We start from the raw sequence: 8919 nt of genomic DNA, 5'->3' as shown, positions 1-8919 counted from the left end.
GCTCTTTTATTGCGGCGCAGTTTGCCAGGAGCCGTCGACTGTGACTCCAGCCCATTCTGCCGGAAAAAAAATTGCAAGTCCGTGACCACATTAAAGAATGAACAACGTGTAAAAGGGAAGATAAAGGTTTGATGGGTACGCCTGACTGAGGTGGGATACATTGTGAAAGCGGCCGTCTCGTGTACCGAGTGATTATCCGCATTAATGGTTCCACTAATTACGTGTCGCTCGTTCTCCTTTCGACGGCGACACTGAGGACGTGACTTTTGATTGTGAAGGTTTCGCTCGTTACAGAGTGGCGACCGTTGTCCAGCTTTAACACCCCCTGAACCGCGAATTGCTTCTAATATGGACGGGCGGACGAGGTTGTATGCTGTGTCAGGTCGCACAATCTTTATTATTTGCACCGCAGCTCATCCCCACTTTCTTCCCTCCTTCCAGTCCTCCCATTTCTTCTGCCTGTATTTTTTGTTGTTGTCTCCTGTTAAACCCTGAATACCTTTTGTTGGCTATTGTTGTTATTCTTATCCTATGCTACAGTGTTTGCTTTGCTCCTTTCCACTACTTTGCTTTCTTCTACGCTGAGAGGGAAAGCGCGAGCTTTGTTCTGAAAGGACCGCTAATAAATGCGGCTTCCATTTCGCCCCATGTGATGCCGATAACGATGGTGTTGCAGCTTGGTGTCATAGGCAGGGTTCTTTTTTTTTCCTTACCAAAACAGGTTTGGCGCGCCGAGTTTATTTTCCTTCAACCCAGCCAGCACTCCAGAAATGAGGTCACTTCTATTTCTAATAGGCGTGCGTTGCAGTCCCTTTTCGCCCGTAGCATGCAGCGCGATATCCACTCAGAGGATGAGGAACGCAATGCATTTATTGCATTCGATTTTACGCTGTCTGTATCCGCATGTGAAGAAGCCGTGCGTCTGCTTGAAACAGGCCTGCCTCTGCGGGTATACTTTTCATGCGGATACAGACAGCGTAAAATCTAATGGAATCAATGCATTGCTTTCCTCATCCACTGAGTGGATATCGTGCTGCATGCCTTGACAGGGAAATCGAAAACTATACTCAGCAACTCTTGCGACAAAATTGGCATGCGGCTTGTGATCGCATGGAGAAAGAGATCGGGATGGCTAAGACATGGCGGATCATGCGTTGTCTAATAGACCCTGACAAAAGTAAGACCACGCAACGACACAATCTAAATATTGTCCTCCACAAATTTAACGGAACCAACAAACAGCTTCTCCAGGCCCTTCAGGATCTCTACATTGCCCCTTCGGCTACCGAAACGCTCCCCCCTTACTCGGGCAGTGATAACGCCTTCCTCGACAGTCCCATCACCTTAAGCGAGGTACGGGATGCCGTTGCGACCCTCCGGATCGGCTCAGCGCCGGGGCCGGACGGCATAACAAATAAGATACTCCGCAACCTAGATGACGACTCCATCGAGACTCTCACGCGCTACTTTAACGTGTGTTGGGACGCGGGCCCCATTCCCGCTCAATGGAAAACGGCCAACGTAACCACTATCCCTAAACCCGGAAACAAGCTCCAAATTGAAAACCTTCGTCCAATTTCCCTCACCTCTTGTGTAGGAAAACTCCTGGAGCATGTCATTCTAAACAGGATGAGCGCCTACATGGAAACAAATTCTTTATACCCACACACCATGATTGCCTTCCGCCCCAAACTCTCGACACAGGATGTGATGCTTCGACTGAAACACGACGTTATTGACGGAGCGCGCTCCTCGTCAACAGATACTCGTGCCGTCCTCGGGCTCGACCTCGTTAAAGCCTTCGATAACGTCAAACATTCGGCAATCCTACACTCAAATCCGGGTAACCCATAATGTAACTTCTAAACAGAAGTAACCTATAAAATGAAGGTTACAATGGATCCATTTTGATGTTTTCTTTATCCCAGTCCATTCTAAGGGTTACAAGCATGAAGTTAAAAACGGTTTATAGGTTACATTAATGATTTATAGGTTACATCAACAAAATCTGACATGTAACCTTTACGTTGTAACCTATAAAACGCCCTGTAACCTCTAAGAGATGCTCGTCGCGCCTTCTCTCCCGGCGGCCGTTGATTTCTCCGTTGCATGACGGGATAAAGAGAAATGGCGGCGCCGGCAGGCCCGGTGGCCGCGTTTTCGCGCCACTCGAGCCTTTTTAACGCTGTGATACCCCTACGATGAAGCGAGGATTGCTGTAACAAGACTTATTTGTCGGCGTGAGTCGCGGAGACTGCGGCGAGCCCATTTGTGACTGGCAGCGCTTCACGGCCCGTTCTTCTATGACCAGCATCAAGTTCGCATGTTGGACCAATGCCCCGGCGCCAGTGAAAGCGAACTCGGTGAGTATATTCCCGTGACGGTTTCGGTGTTTTCATTGGATGTATCTTTTCGCTGGGGGCTTTTCAATTTGAAATGGCAGCATTCGAGAGGGATTTTCGTTACCTGACTGGTTGCTTCGCTGGACGTTTTCTGTTGTCCGCGACGGCAATTGAATGAAATCACGGGCTTGCGTTCGTTGCGTCAGACTAGAGCGGACGATCGGGAAAGCACAGATAACGGCGCCCGTGACCTGCTTTCTGCTCTGTTTGCGCGCCTTCGTCATGTGTTGAGCGTTTTGTTTACGCTGTTCGCTGCATCGGGCGCACTTGACGAGTTATTGGACCATGTAATTGCCAGGTAGCTCTGTTTGAATAATTGAATGTTTTCCCATTAAAGTCTTATATTATCGCGCTATTCTCTGGGTATTATCATTTTGTTTCAGTCGTCGGAAAATGTTCATTTTTCTCGCTGCATATATTCGGAATGGTGTTCATTTTATTGGTCTTGTAGTAATATATCCGGATAAACACAAGGTGTGTGCTGCAGAAAAGTAGTCCACTAAATGCTGCCCGAAATTTCTAAATTCACTTTTGTCCAGCACAAGCCTCTTTTTTGTGAAAGTTTGCCTTACGGCACAATAAAAAGTTTTCGTATGTACAACACTCCTCATTTTTTTCATTCTTTTCCTTGAGTGGGTAAATTTGGTGTTAGTCATTTTGAGACAGTCTTTTCCTTGAGTGGGTAAATTTGGTGTTAGTCATTTTGAGACAGTGGCCATTTCCACCATGTTAAGTGGTTTATTAATTCTCATTCGCACAAATCAGTCGTTTATTTATTCGTGTGGTATTGCAGGGCAAATGATTGTCTCGCGTGATCCTAGTGTAGTGCAGTAAAGCGACTTTACAGAATGGTGGTATGTATGAGCCAGCATGCAGGCTGCTTGATTGTTGTTTTTTGATGATACAGAAATTGTGACGAATTACACAGAGACAGGTGCAGGTGTAAAAATGGGTTCAGCACCCTCATCGGATCCTGGCTGTCCAAAAAGTGTGGTTGCATCTGGCTACCTATGCTATGACTTATCAGCACTACTGTTTTTTCTTGCAGGCAGTGTTCCTTGAGCTGACAACCAGGACTCCCTTGCGTATGACACAAGTTGAAATGAAGTCTGATTTCAGCGGAAACAACGGTATGAAAATGCAATAACTAAAACACATTCATTCAAATATGCTTTGTAAAGATGGCACCCAGGCCTGCACAGACAAAAGTATGATTCACTTGTAAAAATGCGAGGCCTTTCTTCAAGTGTTATGATGTTATATTTCGTATCTTATTTTGCCTCATGTTTAGTGACTCTTTCTATCAGTTCGTTACTACATGAACGTTATGAATTCACACAACGATTTCCTCAGCATGGAGCTTTGTAGTTTTTCAGCAACTCTAGCTATTCTATAGGATGCGTTGTTTTGCAGAGCCAACAAGAAGAACTCTTTTTCTAAAATAGCTCTGTAAGAAATCTCCAGTTGTTAGTGAGTGCTTGTGCTGTGTTCTTTTCTTCGTCTTGTCAAGTTTGAGGTGTTCTTTCATTATGAATGTATACCAACTGCCCAGCTCTAAAGCCTATTACATTTTAACCCAAATAACCCTTCGAGTCATTACAGGTACAGACCTCCTGGGAATGCCACTTGAAGATCGGTGCAAGTTCTAGACGTATCCTCTCCCACAACACATCTGGACGAAGAAAAAATGTAAGTTGGCGATTCCTTTTTACTGATAGCCGAGGAAGAAACCACTGATAAGAACACTTATTGAAAAACGTTTCGACTTCCACGTGGGATCCTTGTTCAAAATGAAACTGCCAGTACAAGGGGGGGGGGGGGGAGGAGGATGTTTAAGTACAGCCAAAAATGTGACGCAGGTGGCGTCAGCATCGTGAAAGCACGTTTCCTGGGTTTAGTGCGACGTTCGCTCTGTTGCGTGTACGAGTGATTCCACATGAAGGCGCGGAAACGTTTTTGTTTTCTCTTTTGCAAATGTATGTCAGTTTATCTCGTAGCCCAAAGTTTCTTCCTGTTCTGGGTGAGCATGCAGAAACATTTCGCGAGATAAACTGGAACACGGCACGATTAAAATTCGGGAAGGTTGGCCGGTATGAATATAGTGGCTTCGCGTTGTTCTGAACAATGCGGCCAAATTACTCTATGTAACGATTACTGAAATGATGTGAAATGATTAGGAAAGGCCGTAAATCACCCCTCTGGTGTGGCCTTTCATTTCATTCTCTGGTCTCCGTCTTCATTTCCGTGCAATATATTTTTCGTACTTCACATGCCTGTGGTTTGGTGTGAGGGGCTTATGGTTGCACTGGATTTTGTTCTTTTTCTGAAATTTTCTGTAGATGGCTCTTCAAGATGGGGAAATCCAAGTGACGGCCCCTCACATATATACCTCCATCTGCGGCAGCAGGGAACAAGCAGGGAAATCTTCAACGTGCCCTGATTTTGTGCCTGCTTGTGTACTACGTAAATTGGGAAGCTTATCTCTGAATTTTTCCAAGCGCCTTTTTTCATGCAGGAAACTATAGATACCATTTAAAGTTTGTCCAAAAGACAGATTGCAATCGGCCTAGAAACTTGTTAGTGCTGCATAAAAAACGATAATTTGGCGTGGGAATCACAACTCACGTGGAACTGTAAAGATGTATTCGTAAAGACGAGTGAATTCCAAGTGTAATATTAGACTGATTGAAACGGAGAATGTAGGGAACATAGCCATAAACACTGCTTTGTATGAAAAAGTGAATTTGTAATAAATGTTCTTTCTACTTTCCCACATTCTGCGTTTTTTCTGTGGGGAACCACGACAACAACGCTGTACTGGGAAAGTGCACCCCTGAGAACCATCTTATAAATGTAGCTCAAACTCGAATTCGTCTGAAATTGTTCTATGGCAGTATCCAAACAATTCGGAATGCGTTGCATACATCCGTGCAAATATTGAGGTAAAGAATTTGTATATTTGGCCATGTTTGTGAAGCTGTTCACTCTACATTTATTAAATAGGTTTAATAAGGATATATGAATAAACCGATTTTTACCTGGAAGTCTAAAGCAATATAGGAAACACCAATTCGCCCAGGAATCCGCACTCGTCTAATACTCATTAAGGAACGATAATAACGTTGGTGTGGTTCGCAGCTTTGCTTTTTAATAAATAGCCCACAGGTGTTTCATAATAATAAATGTGAATGTTCAAAACTACCGATGCCAAACTTCTGGAAATGTGCTCCTGTTAAATGCGCAAATATGTGTGCATGTACTGCAATTCTCTTTTGATAATCATGGCCTTGGTTGTCAGACAATAATTTTTGGCTTAAGGCTATGTTATCATAACTTTGGCGTCCTTTTGAAGTATGCTATCAAGTGCATGTTTCCACTGAAGCTTGGTTTCACTAAAGCCTAATGTTGTTTGACTAAAGCGCAATTTAGCAAAAGACCTATCATGCATGTTTGATACTGGTTTCTTAAACGGCACAAAGCTGGTGCAAACATCAAATTTAGTTATGCCTGTTTATAAGACCTAAGCGTTGCCAATACTTTTGGGTGACAACCTGGGTAACAGTTATCGAACAGGTAATGCAATGCATATATATTAAGAGAACATTTTCGAGCTTTTTGGCACTGCTGTTTTAGGAATTGTAAAAATAACTTCTCTTTTCGCCCCAGCCGTGTGGCCGGCAGTTTATTCAAGGGACGAAGAAAAGACACCCGACGCTAAAGTTTAGACAGCGCAATGGACAGCATGGTCGCACATATCTTCCACTAACGCAATGTTTGTTCACCACGCGGGAAAGGCGACTTCGGGGGGTCGGCACAGCGGCGCCGGCGAAAGCGCGCCTGGCGCGCAACATCACACCTTCCAATTTGTGTGGCCTTGGACGGCGGTAGATGTAACTTATATAAAGGTATACATGCTGAAAGCTGCAAAGTAACCCATAACTGCGTAACCCTTACGTGTATACGTATATAAAGGTTACGAAGATATAGGTTACATTTGTACCTTATAAATTATAGGTTACAAAAATTCGAAAATGTATACCTCTATTAAAGGTTACCCAGCTTAGAGTGTAGGGAATCTCAACAGCCTGGGGCTCGGAAGGAGGGTGTACAACTACATTCGCAACTTCCTCACCGATCGAACAGCAACTATCACTATTGGCGGACTTAAATCAGACAAAATTCACCTAGGCAGTAGGGGAACCCCCCAGGGCTCAGTTCTTTCCCCCTTCCTTTTCAACGTGGCAATGATCGGTCTGCCCAATCTCCTCAATAGCATAGAAGAGCTCCAGCATAGTCTTTACGCCGACGATGTAACACTGCGGGTGTGCGGCGGTAGTGACGGTCACATTGAGGACACTCTCCAGCAAGCCATAAACACAGTTGAAAAATACGTTACACCCCGGGGCCTCAGCTGCTCGCCCGAAAAATCAGAGCTTCTTATCTACCGTCCCACCAGTAGAGGGAGGAAATCTACTTCCACTCCCCCTTCAATCCAACTTTTTGCCGCCAGTTCACACCGCATTCCCATCGTCTCGAGTATTCGCGTTCTTGGGCTTCGAATACAAGCGAATGGACACAATTCCGAATCCTTGCTAGCGCTCGAAAAAGTTGTGCACCAAACAACCAGGCTAATATCCAGGATAGCTGGTCGCAACCACGGAATGAAAGAAGCCAACCTCCTACGCCTCGTACAGGCCTTTGTAATAAGTCGGGTGACGTACGCCACTCCGTATCTCCGGCTACAGCGGAAAGAGGCAATTAAAATAGACGCTCTCCGCAGAGCCTACAAGCGGGCCATCGGTCTCCCACTAAACACGTCCACCGAACGATTTGAGGCCCTGGGCCTGACAAATAGTCTGGACGAACTCATCGAGGCTCAACGGCTAGGGCAACTCGTACGGCTGACCTACAGCAGAACGGGGCGCCACATACTCTACTCGCTGGGTATAACTCACCCGCACAGTGCGCCTACTAGTTTCGCGATCCCGTCAACAATACAGGAAAATATTCAGGTCTCTCCGCTCCCCCGTAATATGCATCCTACACATAACAAGGAGCGTCGAGAGGCCAGAGCCCGTGCCCTGCAAAGACGCTTTGCGAAAGTCGAGAACGTTGCCTATGTGGACGGGGCTGATTACGCTGGTCGCGAGGCAATGGTCATAGCGGTGGTTAACAATCAGGGCAACACCATCGCCTCCTGCTCTATCCGAGCGAGAGACTCGGTGGTCGGAGAATAGGCAGCCATTGCTTTAGCCATGGTTGCCTCCACAAAAATCAAGACAATCATCAGCGACTCCAAATCAGCAATTATAAATTTCTCACGAGGACACATATCAAGGGAGGCGTTCGCAATCCTCATTTCTGGTCTCCACCTCGAAAACCGGACAGGCAAGATCAACTTAATTTGGACCCCCGCCCACTCCGGCCTTGCAGGGAACGAGTCTGCGCACGAAGCCGCTCGAGGCTTTACCGACCGAGCGGACGGCCCTCCCGATGAGGAACTCGTCCCAATGTCAGGCAGGGACAGGCTGTTATCGTACAGTGATATCATCGGTCATTACCGTTTAGGCCGGGCCCGCTTCCCACCCGCGCACCCATCCCTCAGTCAACGGCATTCGGTGGTCTGGCGACTGCTACAGACCCACTCGTTCCCAAACCCCTAGTGTATAGCTGTTGCTACCCAGGGCGCTACTCCCCCCAGTGTCATAGATGTCAGGAACGAGCGGACCTGGCGCACATGCTATGGCAGTGTCCGCAGGCGATCACAAATGGCCGCACAATCACTAACAGTGAGCAGTGGGAGACCGTGCTGCTCAGCTCCAGCCCGGAAGATCAACTCTGGGCCGTCCAGCTGGCTGAGGACGCTGCCAGAGCCCAAGGGCTCTAGGCCAACGACTAAGCTACACAGCTGGCAAATTGAATAAAGTTTACTCTCTCTCTCTCCCTGTCTGTATCCGCTTCAGAAACCAACTTCTCCTGCTAACGTCCGTGTAAATATACAGATTAATTCTATCCCTCAGACCTTCAGAACGCACGAGCTCTTGATTTCTTACACGTGACTGCACCATGCTACCGAAATAAGTAATAGACAATCAATCAATCAATCAATCAATCAATCAATCAATCAATCAATCAATCAATCAATCAATCAATCAATCAATCAATCAATCAATCAATCAATCAATCAATCAATCAATCAATCAATCAATCAATAAACCAATCAATCAATCAATCAATCAATCAATCAATAAACCAATAAAAATCAGTTATCTTCACCTTGGTCCCCACAAACTGCTATGTATATTCAAAACCAACTTCTATGTCTTCTTCCCTGTTTTCTTCCTTTGTCTTCCTAATCCACGTGTTATACCACTAACAGCAACGCAAAATATTTATTAGCACTAAAAATGTTAGTACTACTACTAATATTAGTAAACGTAGGCGCCATCCGCACAACCACCCCAGCAATTATTTACCAGACTGTCTTATCGGCAGCAGCTTATTTCTTTCTTGGAAA

General features: G+C 45.7%; 1 long non-coding RNA gene across 1 annotated transcript; it reads left to right on the top strand.

The window, feature by feature from the left end:
- The first annotated feature begins 3189 nt into the window (after positions 1-3189).
- Positions 3190-5111, top strand: LOC144157828 (uncharacterized). The gene is made up of 3 exons (XR_013319883.1): positions 3190-3532; positions 4005-4091; positions 4742-5111. It is a non-coding gene; the product is annotated as an uncharacterized LOC144157828 (long non-coding RNA).
- The last annotated feature ends 3808 nt before the right edge of the window (positions 5112-8919 follow it).

The sequence above is a fragment of the Haemaphysalis longicornis genome, unplaced genomic scaffold, assembly GCF_048455015.1.
Source record: "Haemaphysalis longicornis isolate Haplotype H1 unplaced genomic scaffold, Haemaphysalis longicornis Haplotype H1 scaffold_10, whole genome shotgun sequence".
Classification (NCBI taxonomy): domain Eukaryota; kingdom Metazoa; phylum Arthropoda; class Arachnida; order Ixodida; family Ixodidae; genus Haemaphysalis; species Haemaphysalis longicornis.
Note: the sequence above shows the minus strand (reverse complement) of the source record. Positions and strands in the feature narration are given on the sequence as shown.